Source organism: Macaca nemestrina, chromosome 9, assembly GCF_043159975.1.
Source record: "Macaca nemestrina isolate mMacNem1 chromosome 9, mMacNem.hap1, whole genome shotgun sequence".
Taxonomy (NCBI): domain Eukaryota; kingdom Metazoa; phylum Chordata; class Mammalia; order Primates; family Cercopithecidae; genus Macaca; species Macaca nemestrina.
In genome coordinates, this window is record NC_092133.1 from 72,828,924 (window position 1) to 72,849,844 (window position 20,921).

The 20,921-nt window shown below is 38.2% G+C and overlaps 1 protein-coding gene across 7 annotated transcripts in view; it reads left to right on the plus strand.

The window, feature by feature from the left end:
• The window catches only part of LRMDA (leucine rich melanocyte differentiation associated), a 1,136,435-nt gene that overhangs the window by 1,016,427 nt on the left and 99,087 nt on the right, over nucleotides 1-20,921 (plus strand). The window lies entirely within an intron of this gene.

Sequence of the window (20,921 nt, forward strand, 5' to 3'; positions counted from 1 at the left end):
AGGCATTACTGCCTCTCCTAGACTAACCTGCAAAAGCCAGAGGCTGGGTCTCTGTGGCACTGTGCTCACTGAAGCAGTATTTTCGTAGTCATAGCAGCCACCTCCCATCTGCCACCTAGTCTCTCTGCCTGGAATGTCCAGAAACACTTTGGTGTATTATTCCCAAATTTAAATGGACAAAGTTTGTTCATAGAAAGCACTAATTTTGATGAGCATTTCTTTTTAATTTAATTGCTCTGATGAAAAGCCTAATAATCATGTAATTCTTAAAGATTAGTGTAAGGTTATTGCCCCAAAAATATGTCTAGTTTGGCACACAGGGTAAATACGTGATTATTGCTACCCCTTGGTTTTATGCAAGAAAATTATCATTATCCATCAAAGCAAAAATGTTTAGTAGAATGAAGTAATTGAAGGAAAAAATGCCTGAACATGGGGTCCTGTGACTGAGATTGATGGAACACTTATCATGTGGCTTTAATCCCAGGCATTTACATATTTTCTCATAACCTTCCTTCCCCTCTCAGAGGTTTAGGTTCTTATCTTAAAATGAAAAGGTAAAACTAAATCATAGGCTAGATGTGGTGGCTTACACCTATAATCCTAGCACTTTGGGAGGCTTAGGTGGAAGATTGCTTGAGTCCAGGAGTTTGAGACCAGCCTGGGCAACATAGTGAGACCCTGTCTCTACAAATAAAAAATAAAAAATTATCTGGGTGTGGTGACATGTGCCTGTGGTCCCAGCTACTCAGGAGGCTGGGGTTAGAAAATTGCTTGAGTGGAGAGGTGAAGGCTGCAGTGAGCTATGATCACACCACTGCTTTGGGTGGAGTCACAGAGTGAGACCCTGTCTCAAAAAACCCCTATAAAAACAAATACCTAACTCATATGTATAGTCAAGTATTTTATCTTAAAAATCAGTTGATTTGTCTTTTTAGGGGTGCATAGAAATATTTATTTGCTGAGCTTCTGAGACAAGTCTCATGTAATGAATAAGCTCTGGTGTTCAGTTGTCTTCTAATATAGAACATTTTAATTTCTGAGGGAAGATGCAATCATTCTTCCATTTGTGTGATGTCTTTTTCTTTATTTGGATGGGCATAAGTGAAGATTTACTCCACCTAGGTCTCAAAAAATTGTTCAATTTTTGGGTATGCAAAAACGTAATCGTGGACTAATCTTACATCTTGATTTAACTGATGAGGAAAGTGAGGCAAAAACATGGCCAAGGATGAATTAGCTATGGAGTCAGGAATAGGACTAGGGTGCCTTCATTCCTAGTACAGTGTTTCTTCACCTGTACCTCCTAGAATCATGAAAGCCATCAGGTACCTGGTACCTGAACTTAGATCAAACAGCCTTAAGACAAACAGATGTGTACAGTTTCAAACATAAGACCCAGCATGCACATATTTGTTTGACTTAAGGGGCTTTCTATTTTGCATTCTCTTGCAAATGCTGTTTTCCAAAATGCTTGCAGTTTAAGTTGGGTAACAGCCATCCTTCCATCGACTGATCATCCACTACCTTAACTCCAGCATCACATCTTTGAGATAATCCAAGCTAGAGTTTGGCTGTCATCCAGAATTCACAGTTTTAGTTTAGCACTTTGCTGACTAGAACTTTGCTGATTAGATAATGGTAGTTAGCTTTCTGAGACTCTGGGATGGCAAGCACGTGGGCCATGATAGTTGTAGTAGCTAGTGTTATATTGAGAAAAACTAAGGGGTCTCACCAGATGAAACCATCTTTAATATCACTTTGCTAGCTATCAGTACAGCACAGTGTAGAGTTTAAAGTGCTTTATCCACATTTATGTTTCAACCACAGCCTTGCTCCCTCTAGACGTGGCAGGCGAGATTTTTCATTTGCCTATCACCACCAGCTATATAGATTTTAACTTACCATGGTTTGTAAGGTTATATTTTGGCATTTCAGAAGCTGTCCTCATTGGATGCCAGAATATTTGAAATCTTTTGGAATAAACAAGTAATTGGTTCTGTGCGAGCTTATGAATTAAAATTAACTTAATATTACCCTTTTGGGTTTATATTGGTTTCTTCTCCTGGTTTTTATTTTATTAAGCACCTTTCTAAGTCCTGGTAAGGATGGGTGTAAGGACAAGGAAACCTTCTACTTGGATGAAAGAAAGCCCCATGGAAGGCTGAGTGGATGAGTGCCGACTCACCTTGGTATTTAACATGAGTACAGAATGGATAGGTCTTCACTTCTCAGGCCTCTGCTTCCCATTCTACAAAACCAAAGCTTTGTTCAGCTATTCCCTGGGTGGGGTGTTTGCGTTTCCTCTGAGAAAACGTGCTGGCGTTATAGAAAAGGGAGTTGAGGGGTGCGGTTTTCCTCTGGCATGGATCACTTTCATCTAATCTGAACCTCACAGAAAGACTCTGCTGATTCAGAGGACAATGACTTTGATCTCTTTTATTTCAAGACCTTGCCCAGGCTCAGCCCAGCAAATGAGTACACAGTGCTTGATCAGAACACAGCTGAAAGAAGAGGTGTTGTTCAATGGGGATCACAAAAGCTGCGGTAGAAATGGGTAACGAGAGCTGGGCTTGAGCCCTGGTCTGACTTCAGTGTGGAGGTGGAAAGGTGACCATTCTCAAGAGGCAACAGAATTCAATACTGGGTTCAAATCTCAATTTTGTTTTAAAAGTGCATCAGTGACTTGTAGCTCATTTGACAGCCTGCAGCCCAGCTTGTTTAGAAATCCCTTCTATTCTCTCTGGTACTCCAAGTCCCAAATAATCTATTCTGATGGTGTGGTTACACATCCAGCCAAGCACAGACTTAGGTTGCTCTCAACTCAGAACTCACCCTATCACATGTTGAAGGAGAATGCAAGAGCCTGTTAGAGACACTGGAACCCAAGATGGTGAATAATATTAACCAAAGGCCAAACTGTCTAAAATGCGTAGGCCAGGAAGAAAGACAAGGGGGAAAAAATGTTTGGATCAGTATGTGTATGTGTGTGTGTATCTGTATGTGTACTATATGTGTGTGTATAGTGTATACATATTTGCATATATTTATAATATGTAAAAATTATATCTATAATAGTATTCGTGTACATATATACATATATGTTCATGTATACACACATATGTATATTTATATCCAGATATACTTATGTTCATATGTGTATATAAGTATTCCCACTGTATGTGCATGTATAGTGTGCCTATGAAGGACAAAGCATGGTGCAAAGCACTATGGGGAATACTTGGTAGATTAAGACACAGGTCTTCTCAAGGATCTAGAGGGCATGTGGTGATTAAAAGCCATTAACTATTCCAGGAATGCCTACCCTTCTCCATAATCTGGTAGCTGATATAGGATAATTTGCCCTCGGATTTTGTGAATAATAAAGAACAGAAGGCTGGTATCACAACACTTACTGTGGTCAGTTTCTCTCCTCTCTCCTGAAAGGCAGTGATCACATTTTCTAGTTGTACTGCCTGCTTTTAGAAAAGATCTCTGCTGCTATCCAACCAGCACAGTCCCTCTTTGCTTCAGGGTCTTGGCAAGAGCAGGTTCTGATTCTGAAGCATTAACATTCTTCAGGGCTCTGACTCCCCTCAGAGGTCTGTTTGCTTCTGACCCTGCAGATGCAGGTCATCACGGATGTTTATTTGTCTGTTACCTAAACTCAGGACACATGCACAGCAGTAAATTCTTCATTTGCCAGAGTTAATCACAGCCATGCTATAGCTTATATCATTCCCACTGTCCATTGGGAAAGCCTTGAAAATATAGATGGGATTTGTTCTCCAGGAAATAAGTTCAACAAACCAGATTGGTGAGACTACACAGAGGGAGAGGTTTGAGTTGGAGTCCCTCCTTGGATAATATCTTATTCCATTCCTGCCAAGGATCAAATTTAAGACTTGCTGCATTCCAAAAAATAGACTAGTGACAACTTGGAGTGGAGGGAAGCAAGAAAAGGTTTTGTTTGTTTGCTTTTTCATTAAACAGTTTTAAAAATTAAAAAGTCATGGAGGAAAATGTAATGTTACTCATGCTTTCCCAACTCAACTGAATATGAAAAAGTGCTAACATTTTGTCATATTGACTTCAGATTATTTTTATTACTAAGAAATAAAATATTTAGAAATAATTGAAGTCCCTCACATTCCTCTCCCTAGTCCCAGCTTCCCCGAAGCAAATATTGTCATACATTTGGTGTGTAGCTAGTCCATTTTTATCCTTTTATTGCATAGATGTGTATACAGTTATAAACAGTATAGGGCATTGTTTTAGTATTTTTAAAAATTATCATAGTATTATACTATACCTTTTGACAATGTGTTTTTATTTTATCAACATTGTGTTTTTGAGAATTATCTGTGTTGAGGTATATACATTGCATTCACTCATTTTAACTGCTGTACAGTACTCCATCATATAAATTTGATGCAGTTTATTTATTCATTCCTACACAGATGATCCCAAATTTTTGCTATTATGAGCAAAGCTGCAATGCACACCCATATGTCGTCAACCCTCCATATCCATGGTTTTTCATCTGTGGATTAAACTGTGGATTGAACATATTTGAAAAATCAAAATAACTGTGTCTGTACTGAACATGAAGCAGACTTATTTTCTTGTCGTTATTCCCTAACGAGGAGTTCTACAGATATCTTTTATGTCAAGATTGCTAATCATGCTGCTTTTTCTTCTAAATTTAATTTTTTCTTAATATTTTGTAACCATGTTTATGTGTTTCTCATAAAGGTGTTTCATTAGTCAAGTTAAGCTAGTAACTAGTACTTCCAAAATCTAGTAGGTTAACACAACAAAAGTCTTGTACAAAGTGAGCTATGTAATTGTGTGATTCCTGCAGTCCACTTGGTGACTCACAGATCCAGGTTTTCATCTCAAGAAAAGGCAAGTTGGAGCTGCCCCATTGCCTGTAAAACTTTCACCCACTTACTTATGCTTTGGCTGGGAAGTGGCACATGTTAATTCCACTCAGAGCCCTTTGGGCAGACCTGCCTTGCAGTATTTCTAGGTGCAGAGTGGTCATTTTTTTTTTTTTTTTTTTTTTTTTTTTCTGAGCCAGGACCCAAACTCCAAAGCCCTTGCTCTTTTTTTTTTTTTTTAATTATACTTTAAGTTCTAGGGTACATGTGCACACACACGTATGTTTATTGCGGCACTATTCACAATAGCAAAGACTTAGAATCAACCCAAATGTCCATCAGTGACAGACTGGATTAAGAAAATGTGGCACATATACACTATGGAATACTATGCAGAGTGGTCTTTATTTATTATGCTCAGCTGAGTCGGTGTGTGCCTTTAGTGTGAGAATTTAGGGTTTTCCTTAGTTACGGAAAAGTTCTCTATTGTTAGCTATTTAAATTGCTTCCCAGTATTCCTGCTGTGGCCTAAATTCTGGAAATCATATTCAGTATATGTTGAATACTCCATATTACTTAATTTCTCTCTTTTTTTTAACCTCATTATGTCTCAGTGCTGCACTCAGAATTATTTCCTCACTACTGCCTTCCAGTTCATTAGTGTTCTCTTTAACCACAGAAACTCTTGTGTTAATTTCATCTATAGAGTTTTGAAATTTCAATTATATTTTCTGTCTTCTAGTTGATTCTGTCTTCTGTATTGATTATTTTATTAGTTGTTTTTCTCATTTTATATCTATTAGTTTACATAATGCTTTCTTATTCAAAAGGATATTATCTTTTACTTTAAGTATTTTTTAAGGTTTTTCAGAGACAATTATGTGCATTTTTTTTCTGTAGTCAAATTTTCCTCTCATCGTTGAGTTTTGTGGATATCTTCTTGGTTCTGTTTTTCCTTATTGGTTTTGAATTTTAGGTAACTTGCTCATCTAGAGTGAAAACTGTCTTTAAAAATAAACCTTTAAATATCCATCAGGTTTTGCAGATTTTCAGTAGCTTCCATGTGGCTCCCTGAGAATCTCAGGTCAGAAACAAGTTCTATGCTAGTGGACAGGGATTCCTGACTCAGTCGTATTGGGGATATTGCAGATCCAGTACTTAGCAGCTTGTCACATATCTGATCTGTGTGATTTGCTCTGTTCATTCCTGTCTCACATGTACATGGTGGTACAGTTCACAGCCTTATGTTTTTCTTGTTTTACCCATTCAGATTGGAGACCCTACGAGTTTTATCCTGTGAGTCAGGCTTGCGGCCCTAATTCAGTGTTCCGTGACAGCCTTCTCTTTGCCTTTGTCTGTTTCTAACCTAGAGTTCAATAACCCCATGATTCCAGCATTTTTTCCTTGATGTCTGTTTCAGTACTTTTCCAGTGTATAAGAAATGTTCGTCTTGTATTGGTTATAGATACAACTTTTAATTTTTGGAATTTCGGCTAGAATTGCTTTTTGTGGTGTAGCAAGGAAAAGGTATCGAATGTGTAAGTTTACAATGTAATCTTGGCTAGAAATCTTTTACATTTATTTTAAAGAGTTTATTTTGATAGTAAAAGAATAGATGTTCGTTAACATATTAAAAGGCATATAGAAAATATTTAAATAACCCAAAATATAACTGCATAAAATAATTACAGTTAAAATGTCAGTGTGTTGTCATCTATATTTTGCTTTTCACTAAATAGAATTCATACTATATATTTAGTTTTATATCCTTCTCTTTTGTACCAGCCATTATAGGGTGGATTTACCATGCCATAAAATAATCTTCAAAAGCAATTTTTTTAACAGCTCCTTAATGTCCCAACATATGGAGGTACTATAAAAACATAAATCATCCAAATTTTTAATATCTCTCTTAGCATAAATTAACAAGTAATTACTTAGTAAAAGAGTATGAATATTTTTAAGGCACTTGATACATAATGAAACATTTTGATCCAAATACGCTATTTCCAATTTACATTCCAATGGTAGCATAATCATTCTCTAGCCAGTACTAGGTATTTTCTCTCCAACTTTACCAGTTGGATAGATGAAAAATGCTGTCTGTTGACATGTTAGTGCTCTGAAATATTCCGATATCTCTTTTGATATTATTTCTTAAATTCTGAGTCTTTAGTTGTATTTTTTTCTAAATAAGACTCTAGGTTCCTCTCCTTTTCTGGTTTTCCCAGAGAGCCTGTTTTAATATTTTCCATTTTTCATGATTTTTGCTTACATGCGTTTTCTTTTTTTTTTTTTTTTTTAGCCTTTTGTTGTGCAAGCACTCTTATTTTATGACTCCTTAAGCTGATTGCTTAATTAATTAATTTTAGTTATCTCCCGTCAATTCACAGGCTTACATGCTTTGTTAACTTCTGAGTCTATATTCTGTAAATCTTGATATGAATTTGCTTATTTTCATTTATTTCCAAAGTAGGTATAATTGATGTTTATTTACTTTGTGATCTAATGTTTATTGAGGAAATCTCCAGATTTATTTCATTTTTTAACTTAAATTTCTGACATTATAGTTTTATTAAACTGAAGTTTGAGAATATAGTTTTTTGCTTTCAAGAACTTTATCAAACATTCTAAATGAATTGACACATTTTAAAATGCCTCAGGGGTATTTGAAAAGAACTTATATTTTCTTTTTGAAGGGTATAAGGAAATATATGTATATATATGTTTATGTATTTATTTATAATTATGTTATTCAAAGATTTCATTCCTTTTAATATTTGTTTAATCTGTCAGAGGCTGACAATTGTATAATATGTTTCAACTCTTCATTTCTGGTAGTTTTTGCTAAATAGATTTTGGTGTTTGATGAATATATTATATATGTCATAAGTTATATGTCCTTTATATCTTCATTGCAGAGGATTCCTTTTCTCAGCACAAAATATTATCTTCTTTTTCCAGATATTGCTTTCTGCCTTATATGTTGTTGGTATCACTGTTTTTTGCAAGACTTTCTCATATTCTATTATTTCAATTTTAAAACCATCTTTTACATTTTATTTAAATGTTTTTGGTGATGTGTATGTATTTGATTTTGTAACACCTATTAGGAAAACTTAAGGCATTTACATCTGTTGCTATAGCATATATTTGGGCTTAATTTTATAACTTTGTTTAATGCTTTCTTGCTGTTTCCTTTTTATTCTGGGTTTTATGTGTTTTCATCTTATATAGAGGTTTGGAAGATTGAAGTATTTTCATTAATTGTACTAGTGATAATCCTTTTGTTTATAAACTATCTACTAAATCCTATATTCATCTGTCAAATTCAAGAACCAGTTTCTAATGAGAAGCCTAAATTATCTGGACTTTTCCTGACTTTCTACTTCTCTGTATTTATCTGTGTTTATTCCTTTTACCTGGTTTTATGCTATCAACATTTTAAGATAAAATCCAGATTTTTAAAAATATATAACCTTTCCAGACTTTGAATTTAATTTTGTGCCCATGTTGCAACAGTTCTTCATATATTTTCCTAAAAAGTTAATTGATTTCAAAGTTCCTTGCCATTTTCTTTATAGTTTAGCTATTACAGTTTTGATTTCACAGTCTTGAGTTCTTGATTTTTCTTTTTCTTTATTAGTTGACAGACATTCATTTTTCGTGTGCTTTCTCAGGAAGAGAATAAAAATGATTAATGTTTTTATGATTTTAAGCTTAGTAAAATGTCTTCCTGCAGCCTTTTTACATGAACAACTTGGACATAAACCTCTTAAGTTATAGACTTTTCTAGTCATTGCTCTGGACAAATCGTTTCATTGTCTTCTGACATTTATTTGATTTTGCAAAGAAGGATGAGGCCAGCCTTATTTTTGCTACTTTAGAGATAAGCTTTCATTCCTCTTTTCATTTTTGTAGGATTTTAAATTTATCATTGAGATTTAAAACACAATAGAACTTCCCTAATATTTCTAGTCACTAAAAAATTTCATTTCATTTGGTTCTCACTAAGCCATTTTACTTAAAGCCTTATAAGCATATAAAACTTATAAAGTCTTTCTTTCTCTGTGGTAATTTCTATTTTATTAATTCTTTTGTGATAAATTTTCTGTTCCTGCTGCAGTAACACTTCATCTGGATCTAAATTGTCCTCCATGTCTGTCATCTTCTCTTCTATATTTTTCCTCTGAATATTGAGAAATATTCTTTAAACTTTTTTCACATTATTATTTTACATTGTTTCAGTTTTACTTCTGTTTATATTGCCTCAAATATGGACTTTCATTTTACCATTGGATTTTGGATTTCCTTGGTTAATTTCTTAATCCAGCCAGTTTCCTAATTATCTCTTCATTCATCTCAGAATAATTTTTCCTTTGACACTCTGATTCTCTTTTACAGAGTCTGTTTTATAGAGTTCTTGAGGATAGCAAACAGATGAGTTCTAAATCTTGCTTTTGTTTCATGTAAAAATAAAATTTCAAATATATCCTCCTCATCTGAGTCAACATGGAAGAGCTCCTATTCTAGATGCTATGGTTGTCTTTTTTCGTGGAATCCATAGTGGCAGATGTATACATGTGGTTTTCTATGCTCATTTTTGAATAGGGAATGTTGTGCTCTAAGACCAACAAGCAGGTCCTGTGGTGTGTTCCTTGTTTCTGTGTCACTCTAATTTGATAGGATTCTACTCTTGAAGTTTGAAGTGATGTAACTTAATTTGGGATGTCTAGGAAGCATTCTTCTGTGTGTTTGTGATTTGCATTTTTATAGACTTTTATTGACAGCTGGATATTTTGAGCAAGCTAGGGAGCCAGATGGACTTTTCCATTTTCCTTTGAACGGTGCTGCATGTGAAGACTATATTCTTCAGGAAATGCTTTTTCAATGCTTTTTTTTTTTTTTCCCTGGTGGGGGGGTGGAGGGGATGGAATTTCGCTTTTGTTGCCCTAGTTGGAGTGCAATGGTGTGATCTTGGCTCACCACAACCTCCGCCTCTTGGGTGCAAGTGATTCTCCTGCCTCAGCCTCCCAAGTAGCTGGGATTACAGGCATGTGCCACCACACCCACCTAATTTTGTATTTTTAGTAAAGACGGGATTTCTCCATGTTGGTCAGGCTGGTCTCGAACTCCCGACCTCAGGTTATCTGCCTGGGTTGGCCTCCCAAAGTGCCGGGATTACAGGCATGAGCCACCATGCCTGGCCCAGTGTTCTGTCTTTACCCATTTATAATTATTTTCTTCAAAGGAATGACCTATCCCTAAAATCTTCCTGTATTTTCTTCATTGCTTGATTGAGGAAGTATGAAGAGAATTCTAGCCCTCTGTGGTTCTGAGGTCACTTGCCAGATGGCTCATCAGCATGGATAGGAAGTAGGTGGCATCTTATGACATGCTTTAAGTCAACTAGATTGCCTATGCCTATGTCCTATGCTCTTACTCTGCTTCTTCAAATACACCTAAGTGTGAGGGAGCATTCAATTTGGATGTAGACAATAATATATGGTAAGAAGCCCTGGGGTCTGGGTCAGGGCCTCAAGGTCCATCTGATTGCAGTGGGGGTGTGGGAAGGCCACGTGGGGTCCAGAACACTTAACTCTCTTTTAAATGAAAGACCTAATCACTCACCTGTTTCTGCTGCCCTCAAAATTTTAGAAAATTCTGAAATGGAATAAAATTAAAACTTACCTACTCCAACTCCTTTAACAGGCAGATGGTGTGAAATTTAAGATGGGCACTGAATTAAAAAAAAAAAAGATATCATCAGGTAAAGGTGAGAACAGAGGATGCAGATGGCTAGAAAGCTGGTACAAAGATGTGAAGTAGAGGGTCTAAAAGAAAGCCAGGAATAGCGGACGTATAGTGGGCTAGCAACAAACTGGAAAGCAGTGTCCAGGAAAGAAGATATTTTTATGTTGGGGTAAGGAGTTCAGATTTAATTAAAGTGTTATTGGAAGGCCCTGGGGGAGGATGGTTTAAAAAGTTAAGTAACCTAATATGATCAGTTAACAGCAAAATGTTTGCGTATTTTTTTATTCACTCATACACTTGTATATGCTTTCATTCATTAAGTAAACCCATATTTATCAAATAACCACTACATGTGATGGAGTTATATCCTAGGATTCCAAATTCCTAGTATAAGGGGTATTTCTCTTATGTCATGCAACTTCTCTACCGGACAGTAAACTTTGGTGGACAGGGTCTGGACTTCTATATATTTGAATCTCCTATGACTTAAACAGTCACAGGAGTACCTGACTTGTGGTAGCCCCTAAATAAATATACTTGATATATGAATGATAAGTAATATTCTATAATGTTCACAGAGGTCTCTGAAATAGAAGAATATTGCTAAAACATAGTTAAAGATAGTCATCATTAGCAGTGACCAGGATTTCCTACAGGGCAGAGTTCCATAAAGCTCTTGCAAGGACTGATCAGTGGGTTGGATCCATTGAGGTCTTTTAATCAGGCTAAATATGCTGTCCCTTCTATGCATATAGTTGCTGGGATTCTACCACGCAGGTACCAGTTTGGCCATGTGGATATGAAAGAGTAAAGATTTGTCTATTGAGTTGCCAACTAAGGTGTAATGAAATCTCATGGCTAAAGTGTATATGAATTCAAATAGGAGACAAGCCGTTCACCTCTACTGGGGGTTATATGACATACAGAGTCTTCTCGTAACATGTATTCCCAAGACTTTCAACAGTGCAACATCTGTTTTATTCTGAGGGAGCTATGATAAGCATCTGCTTAGAGGAATGATCTGAACAAAACCAGGGCACATTTGTTTGCCATGCTATAGATTATCTAGTCTTACATTGTTTATGAATAAATCATGCAGGATGGATAAACCGGTAACCACAACAGCATGTTTCATCCTGTATTTAAGACATTAATTTATGCATTCATTTATTTTTCCTGTAGACACTAAAAAATTTATGTTTTAAATAGAAGATCATGTAGATTTTGATGTAGCTCAGCAGTTGGATGTAGATTCCAGAAATTCCTTTATTAAATTAGAGCCCGGTTGGCTGATTAAGGGTTCTAATGTTCATAATTGTACCATTCGATGCATTAAGTGAGCCAAAGATAAAAATACAGTGTTTTATGAGAACATAAAATGCATATCTATGTATGTATTCAATGTTTGTATGAGACATTACATTTAATCCTCAAAACTCATTTCAAAGTTCATGTCATGAACGTTTACAAAAGTTCAGGAACCTCTTAAAGTTACACAGGCAATTAGTAGCAGGGTCTGAACTGAGGATCACATCTTCTCAGTCATAATCTAGTTTTCCTGGCTTACCATAACAGCCGTTTCATTGATAAGTTATTTTGAAATCACATTTGGGGGCTATCACTCACATGTAGTATGAAGCTAAATCTAGAATAACATTCATTTTGAATTCTTTGGTCTGTTACACATAAATAGTTCTTAGGATGAATCACGTAGATGGAGGAGAAAGATATACAAAATGTTGATCTTTGGGTGATTGCATTGAGGATTCTAATCTCTATTGGCATGCTAAATGTTAGAATTGAACTAAAAAGAGTCGCTAATCATATTATTTCCATAGTGAAAGTAGCAGTGTCTGCATTGTATCCTCTTTTGTTGTTTAATGCAGACTCCCTAAAAAGGCAGATTTTGGTCACTCTGAGGCTGCATTATTCTTTGTACCAACTTGGCTATCCTAAAACGAGGAAAACAAGCAAGCAGAGAATCGAGACATAGTAAATAAACATTCTTAAAACCCACATGTTCCTTTACACATAAAGAAAAAAAAATGACCCAGTGAGAATTGGAGGTGATTTGGGTCTGCATTCGCTCAGCTAGACCAAGCTGTTCTCACCGCCACCCCCCACCCCGCCCGACTTTGACTTCCTTTTTATTTGTATTTTTCCATTTCCTTTCCCTGGACCAGATGTGTGGATTCCCCTGTTGTGCCCAATGACAGAGTAGACTTTTCTGGAAACTGCCAGGACTATTTGTAATCTCTTGACTTTACAGAGGTCTCATATGCTGAGAAGGACAAATTCTGATGTTTCACAGCAACAGGAAGAGGGTTAGGGATGTTGAGAGAAGGACAGTTTGGGTGGAGTTTTCACATATGTTTCTCTTTGATGGAGAATCCAGGGCAGGGATCTGGTTTGACTGGGGCCAAGTTGTATTTCTGCTCTCTTTATTCCATGTGACTTGAGAGAGCAACCACATGAGTACAGAGTTTTAGCTTGAAGCATGACTTCCTCATCCTAGAATGCCAGAGTCGGAGAGGCCATTAAAGGTCATATTGTCCAACTTCCCATAAAATTAATTTTAGATGAAGTCTGCAGGAGAGAGCAAGAGAGCCTCTGTTTATAGAATAAATTGTCTCCTAGAATCTAAAACTGTCTGTTGCCCATTGGATCAACATCTATGGCCATCCAGAATTGGTGAATATTATAGAAAGAAAGTGTGGGATGGTATTAAAGGACATTAGTTCAACTTGTCACCCAATGCCCAAATCCCTTGATTAGAAATGGAAAATATAAGATATATTGATGGTATTGAATTGGTATGAAATTCTGAAGGTTTTAAAATGCTGTTTATCCCTAAGACCAAAATAAGTGAACCCTGGGCTTGGCTGGTCACCTCTTCCTGCAAGGTCCTGAGGTAAGAGTATGCATCGATGCTAATCCCTGATGGGATAAGACTTTGATATTAGCCAGGGCCTTTAGGAATAAAAACACTGATGGGCTAGGATGAATGTCACAGGAGGCCCCTTACCTTAGTCAGCTTAGGCTAACTTAAGGGTCTACGCTAGAACAAAAGCAGGCCAAAAGGTCTGTTCTCCTTGTGGTCACCTCCAAACCCAAATCCAAGTTGCAAATCTTATCACTTCTCTGTGAGACAAGGCCTTGCACACCAGTTAGCAGCAGATGAAAGCACAAGAATTAGAGTTTGTGGCCCATCGTCTGCCATGGATGTATAGGGGAAGTGGCAGGGGATAAGAGGGTATATGACAAGGGTAGGTGTATCTTCTGGGACCATCCTACTTAGTTATGTGGGAGAGGAGAAAGCTCCTGAATAATGGAAGGGAATGTCCCAAGGGATATATCCTGTTATTACTCTGGCTGTGTGGCAGAGTCGGGTAGTAAGGAATCTAGAAGGGCCACGTCAACTTGTATAGGCCCAGTGCTTCCAACTGTATGCACCACAGTGAAGAAAAGGTATTCTATGCTGGTCAACCCTGCTAGTATTTCTCCTCGTCCTCCTTAGGGGTTGGGTTGTTGGGCTTGGGAAAGGGTATGAATATCCCTCAGAGAACATCTCCTTGCATAGCATCTGTACCCAAAAATAGTCATTCGGTCTCCACTTTGTTCCTGATGTCATCTAAAATAAGGAACAACAAATAGCCAGATTCAATTTCAGCATTATGGTTTGAGCAAGGGCCTGGCTTCTAGAGTGGGATGTGTTGAGGTCATTTTCCCACTATTTGTATTTAACTCACCAAATATATTCTGTAATTGGACATTACCAAGCAAAATGTTCCACTCTAAAGTTTTATCATGGAGGCCAAAGAGCATGTTCAGTGTCTTCCAAGTTCTCAAAGGAAGTAGTAGTGGCAGGGCAGGCCCTGAGCCGGAGCTTCCCTGTGACTATGAAAGCAGTCGCAGAGGACCATGTGATGTGGCACCAGAGCACATGACTCAGATGTCCATTGAAAAGCTGTATTTGCTCAGGATGATGGCTAAGAAAAATGTCTTATGCCCTTTAAGAAAACGGTCTTGTTTTGAGGTGAGGTGATCCTTACATTTTCATAAGGTAGCTACTGAAAATACGTTTTCATTTTCTTTATGCAGACCAAGGAGTAGGCCTTCTGAGAAAGTTGCACTTTTATTTTAAAAGGGAGGGAGGGAGGGAGGGAGGGAGGAAGGAAGGAAGGAAGGAAGGAAGGAAGGAAGGAAGGAAGGAAGGAAGGAAGGAAGGAAGGAAGGAAGGATTTCAGATGAAAGCCTGAGATGCAGATTTGAGATCTTAAAACTTGAGGTAAAAATCAGCACTCTGATGTGCCCAGCCTGTCCTTTCTACCTTCCCATTGTTAACAGGTTTTCTTTTCCAGCTCTTGAAGGAAGACTTTCATTCTTACTATATCACCTCCTTCTTCCCTTCTTTTTTATTTTTTGGGGGTCTGAAATAGTAATCCTGCAACACAGAACTTGGTTGAAATTCTGACTGTTTTAATCCTTGCCTTAATTTACTGAGGTTAAGTTGATTATAGGAAGTTGAGTGTTGGTTTTTTCAAATTGTGGTCTTAGCCGTAACTCCGACTTTGAACCTTTTCTGCAGTTCCATGGATGTCTGCGGATGGTCAGAGTCACATTTCATTGTCTCCAAGAATTGTCATGACCCTGTCTTTAGTATTCCCTCAGGCTTCTCTTTACTACAGATCAAGAAAGTACTTGGCAACAGTCTCCCATTAGGAGAGAGCATTTAGGGTTTTAGTTTCAACTTTTCAAAGTTTAATGCTTTTCCGTTTTCTTTTCTCTGCGTCAGCCATAGGACAAGTAATGTACAGTTGATCTTCCATATTCCCTGATTCTGTGTTTGCAAATTTGCCTGCCCACTGAAATCTGTAGCCCCAAATCAATATTCATGACACACTTTCTCAGTCATTCATAGACATGCACAAAGCAGTGAAATGAGTTGCCCGATGTGCATGTTTCCAGCTGAGGTTGAACAAGGTGACACTGCTTTTTTGTTGCAGCTCTCAGACTGTATGCAAATGTCTTTCCAGTGGTCTATGTAGTGCTATGCTTTTCACATGTTTGTGTTTTGGGTGATTTTGCAGTTTAAAGTGGCCACGAAGTATCATGCTGAAGTTCTGTACGGTATTCCTAAGCCCAAGAAGGCCATGATGTGCCCTGTAGAGAAAATCCATTTGTTAGATAAGCTTTCTTCAGGCATAAGTTATAGTGCTATGGGCCATGAGTTCGACATTAATGAATCAACAAAATATCTTAAATAAGTTTTCTTAAACAGAAATACAGAAACAACAAGGTTATGTCTCAATCAATTGACAGAAATGTTGTGACCAGAGGCTTTCAGGAACCTAACCCTGTATCTTCCTGAGGAGCAATGGTTCAGTATTTGCTAATTCAGTGTTTGCAGAGACTTTATAAGGTATAGCTGCTGCAAATGACAAGAATCAACTGTAATCATTTACTAAGTGTCAGCTGTAATGATGAAGATAAATATTCTAGACTTCATATGCCAGGAGGGATGTGCATGCCTTATATACTCTATGGACATGTTACAGTAAGGGAAATAGGAGGGTTTCCCCCTCAACCTGGAACTCCTCTAACAAGCCAGATAGAAATGCATCATTTTTTAGGCCATTTCACTTGGATCGAAGCTTGTTTTCTTTCACATTCCTAGTGCTTTCAAAAAAAAAAAAAAAAAAAACTTGGCTATTTAATTAAAAAAAAAAATTAGCCTCACTGTTTTGTGTATATTTGCAGTCTGAGCACCCATAGAGGAGAGTCACCCCTCTCCTCCAGACAAGGGTGGGTTGTTGAATTTTATATGGAATCTTGACATTGCAATAAATCTCTGAACCTGAACCGGCCTGCACTGGATATTTAATACTGTTTTCATTTCCAATACTAATCAATCTTGGAAGAATGTGCTGTTATTTTTTAGTTACATGTAAACATTTAGATGAATATAAAATGGCTTATTGATAGCTTATATGCAGGCAGTTTATTGATACTTTTGTCAAATTCTGTTTGATTTGTTGATTTGGCCATCGTACTGCTATGGATGTGGAGTAGAACCAATGTGACATTTTTATTTCCTGGCAGTGGTGCCTGAGGATGAATGGGATATGGGGAAGCTTGAGCTCTGTCTTTTGGATGAGAGCACTATCAGGGCCTGATCAGCCAAGCTCTTTTCTTTAAGGAATGACCTCAACTCTGTTTCACATCAGATGCAGTTTGGAAGACCCTACAGGCCATTGCACATTGTATCATTCATGTGGGAAGCCCAGCTGAACAGGGGCCACAGAAATCTCCACTATGGAACACTTCTGGCTACAGAGTATTATTTTGTTTTATTCTGATTTTTTATGAAGGTCCCTAGTAGGCACCTTTGGAAACTTTGAAAATATATTAACAAGATTTGGTATTTGGCGCACAGATACTAATAAGGCCATTTTCCTCAGCCTGCAAGCCCAGTCTGAGACTTTACAACCTTTCTCTTTCTGATGGCGAATTCCAAGTGTCAAGACAAAATAGCACTAAGAAATCAGTAAAATGTGACGGTTTTACTCAAGCCTCTACTAAGAGCCTAGCCAGATGCACATTTCTTATTCCTTTTGGTAAATAGATTCAGATTTGGTATGATTCAACGAACTAAAAAATATCCCCTGCTCAAAGCTTGTCTATGCCTGCTAATTGCATGAAGCTTAACAGATCCTCCACACACAGCACCAAATAAGGGCTGGCTAGAAATCAAAACCTCCTTGCCAAGCACTTTGGATTTTCCAAAGGAACTGTAATGTTCCTGGAGATGTTTATTAATGGAAATGGGGAACTTTGTGGACCAGGGTGAAGTCACAGAGATTGATAGCCTGTTACTAGTGTTTATTATTTTTGACTGCAGGTTTTGAAAGCTTTTACTCCTATCCTCCCTAAAAGGAACTTTCTCCATCACTTGGGACTGAAAATGGGGGTGGGGTTCAATACCTCATGGCGCAATCCAAAATAGACGCACAGAATGTTAATAAGCCCAGGATTTTGCCCTCTGTTCTGTGTTGCTCTGCCCCAAAATACAAAACCTAATTAGTGCATCCAGAGAAGCGTTAAATGGATTTCATGCTGTTTAATAAATGCTTTACGTGCTTTGGTGCCACTGCGAAATGTGTGGTTGAGTGAGGGTGGGAATAGGGAGAGGAAATGGTTGCTGTAAATGCCTCCTACCAGTGTCAAGCACTTTAGGATGAGCATCAGAGATGTGTGCTTATAACTCAGGGGCTTCATGTTTTCACCCAAATTTTTCTCCTTTTGGCTAGCCTGTCATTTTCCTTTTGGGCCGTTTTTTTTTTGTTTTGTTTTGTTTTGTTTTGTTTTTTTTCCTGCCAGACATAGTCTCCAAAGGCTCGACCCGTAATTGTCCAAACTCAGAATAATGAGAAATTGTGAGTGACAGATATATACTGAGTACTCACTGGGTGATGAACTCTGAATGGGACATGGGAATTAGAAGGTGTGGCTGTTGCTTCTGGAGAGCTTATGTCCCTTTGGGGAAGACAGAACACACAATGTCCGATTTTCAAGGTAGATGCTCAGTCTGATGTTCAGAGCCTTTCATAATGTGTCCCCTATTTAGTGACTGGCCTGGGACATCTCTTCTAGAGGCTGGTCTATACTGTCTTCTATGTTGGTCAGTGGTTGTGAGTAGAACTGCCGGGAGAGCTTGGAAAAAGCCGCAGTGTTCACACTGCACCCTCTATCAGTGCTTTGAGACTTTTAGCCTGCATCAGGATCACCCAGAGGATGTGTGGAAACACACATTTCTGGGCTTCACACCCAGCATTTCTAAGTCAGCAGGTAGGGGGCTCTAAAAAATGTGTATTTGTAGAAGTTATTGCTAATGCTGCTAGTCCAAAATCACACTTGAGGAGGATTGGCCTTCATCAATTACATCAGAATTGCTGTGTGACTTCAGTATTTATGTAAATTTTTCTGATGATTCCAGTGTGCAGCCAAGACGGAGATCTGCATTCCACACATTCTTTAATGCATGTGGTGAAGACAGATGATCACACACCATGAATGCCTCTGATTATTTTCCAGGATTTAGCTCTTTTTCTCTGACTAGACAGTAAAAGTCGTAATCGCAAGAACTGTGTATCTTTCCCTTTTCTTGATTCTTTCAGGGTGCCCAGCTCAGGGTGGTCACACATAACTGTAACTTGAATAGTGTTATCCAAGGAAACTTATAAGGGTGGATGGGAAGCATTGTAGATGCCACCGGCACTCTTCATTTCCCTACTCTCCAAAACCTGAGGAAAGTTCTTTGCCTCTATTTGTGGACTCTAAGATGCATTGCAGAGCTACTTTCTCTCTCCTCTTCCCTCCGTAGGGGAGGGTGCATTTTTAGCATTTACTTTTAAAGAAAGCACCTGTAAATAGTACTTTATTCATAGATAAAACCTGCATTCACATCCTGGCTCTGATGTTTCTTCTTATATGATCTTGGTGACACTACTTAACATTTTCAAGTCCCCATTTATTCATAAATAAAATAGGTACAAGAACATCTCTTTCACAGACTTCTGAAAATTAAATGAGTTTGTGCTTAAAACACTTCTAAGGACAATATAAAACACAAAAGGCACTGTGGGCTTTTTGTTTATAACCACATTGTAGCAAACACACGTTTTTCCTGGAAAGATAATGGAAGTGCTCTTGGGTTATGGGAAGCAGCAAGGGGAGATGAGCAAATATTTGTGCCTCATCCTGACCTCACCATGCATGGTGTGAAATGTCTAGGTATGCCATCAAGAACCAAAGTCCTGTGTAACAGAAAATCTCCAGTGAGCCTGTCATGAAGATGGAGACAAGCCTCTGTTGAACTTCACTGCCAGTGAACTCTACTAAAATGTCAGTCCTGTATTCGCATAGCTTATTAGTCAGGGAGCAGGCTATGAGCACTGAGATTTCCACAGCAACCTGTTGGTGCCTTTAGTGCATTGCTTCCAGACTGATTCCCATGAAATAAAGAGAACTAGCATCGTACTTACTGGTTCTTCACAAATGTTCTTCCCCATACGTAGAGTGCCTTAACTCTAGAACCATAAATGTGTTTTCAGAATGCAACAAGATTGCATAGTTGTGTAATAAAGCTCCTGATAGAGTGATAAAGATAGGAGGGGGAGATGGTGAACTGGGAGAGCCAGGAATCCTCATCAAACTATTATGGGAGGCTCTGTCCTCTGAGAAGTGTTGTCTTAAGAAATTTCCTTGATACTCAAAGGGTGTTTTACACAGAATCACTGAGGCTTTTGTTAAGAATGTGGACTCAGGCCAGGTACAGTAGCACACACCTATAATCTCAGCGTTTTGGGAGGCTGAGATGGGCAGGTTCCTTTGAGTCCAGAAGTTCAAGGCTAGCCTGGGCAACATAGAGAAACCCCATCTCTACAAAAAATACAAAAATTAGCCAGGTGTGACGGCATGCACCTGTAGTCCCAGCTACTTGGTGTGCCTTGACCTCCCTTGAACCAGGGAGGTCAAGGCTGCAGTGAGCTGCCATTGTGCCACAGAGTGAGGATCACAGAGGGAACCCTGTCTACAAAAAAAAACAAACCAAAACCAAAAACCAAACCAAAACAAACAAACAAAAAAAAACAGAATGTGAACTCAAACACTCAGACAATACCCTAGACCTTCTGAATCAGAATCTGCATTCTTTTCCAGGAGTGCCAGGCAATTCATATACACTTAAATGTTTGAGGAGAAAGATAGAAGAGTCTCGTAGAACTAGACTGGGATTTAAGAGACCTGACTTGGTATTCTTTTAGTTCCATCTTCACCTCAGTTTCTCCATATGAAAAAAAAACAGATGAGTAGAATAAGTTCCTTCCCATCCGTTGACAGGAATTGGTAGTAGACGAATCCCCATAGAAAAACTTTAGAAGGGCCGGGCGCGGTGGCTCACGCCTGTAATCCCAGCACTTTGGGAGGCCGAGGCGGGCGGATCACAAGGTCAGGAGATCGAGACCACGGTGAAACCCCGTCTCTACAAAAAATACAAAAAATTTAGCCGGGCGCGGTGGCAGGTGCCTGTAGTCCCAGCTACTTGGGAGGCTGAGGCAGGAGAATGGCAGGAACCCGGGAGGCGGAGCTTGCAGTGAGCCGAGATCGCGCCACTGCACTCCAGCCGGGGGACAGAGCGAGACTCTGTCTCAAAAAAAAAAAAAAAAAAAAAAGAAAAACTTTAGAAGTCTAATGTCCAGAAGAACCATCCTCTTCCTCTTCACC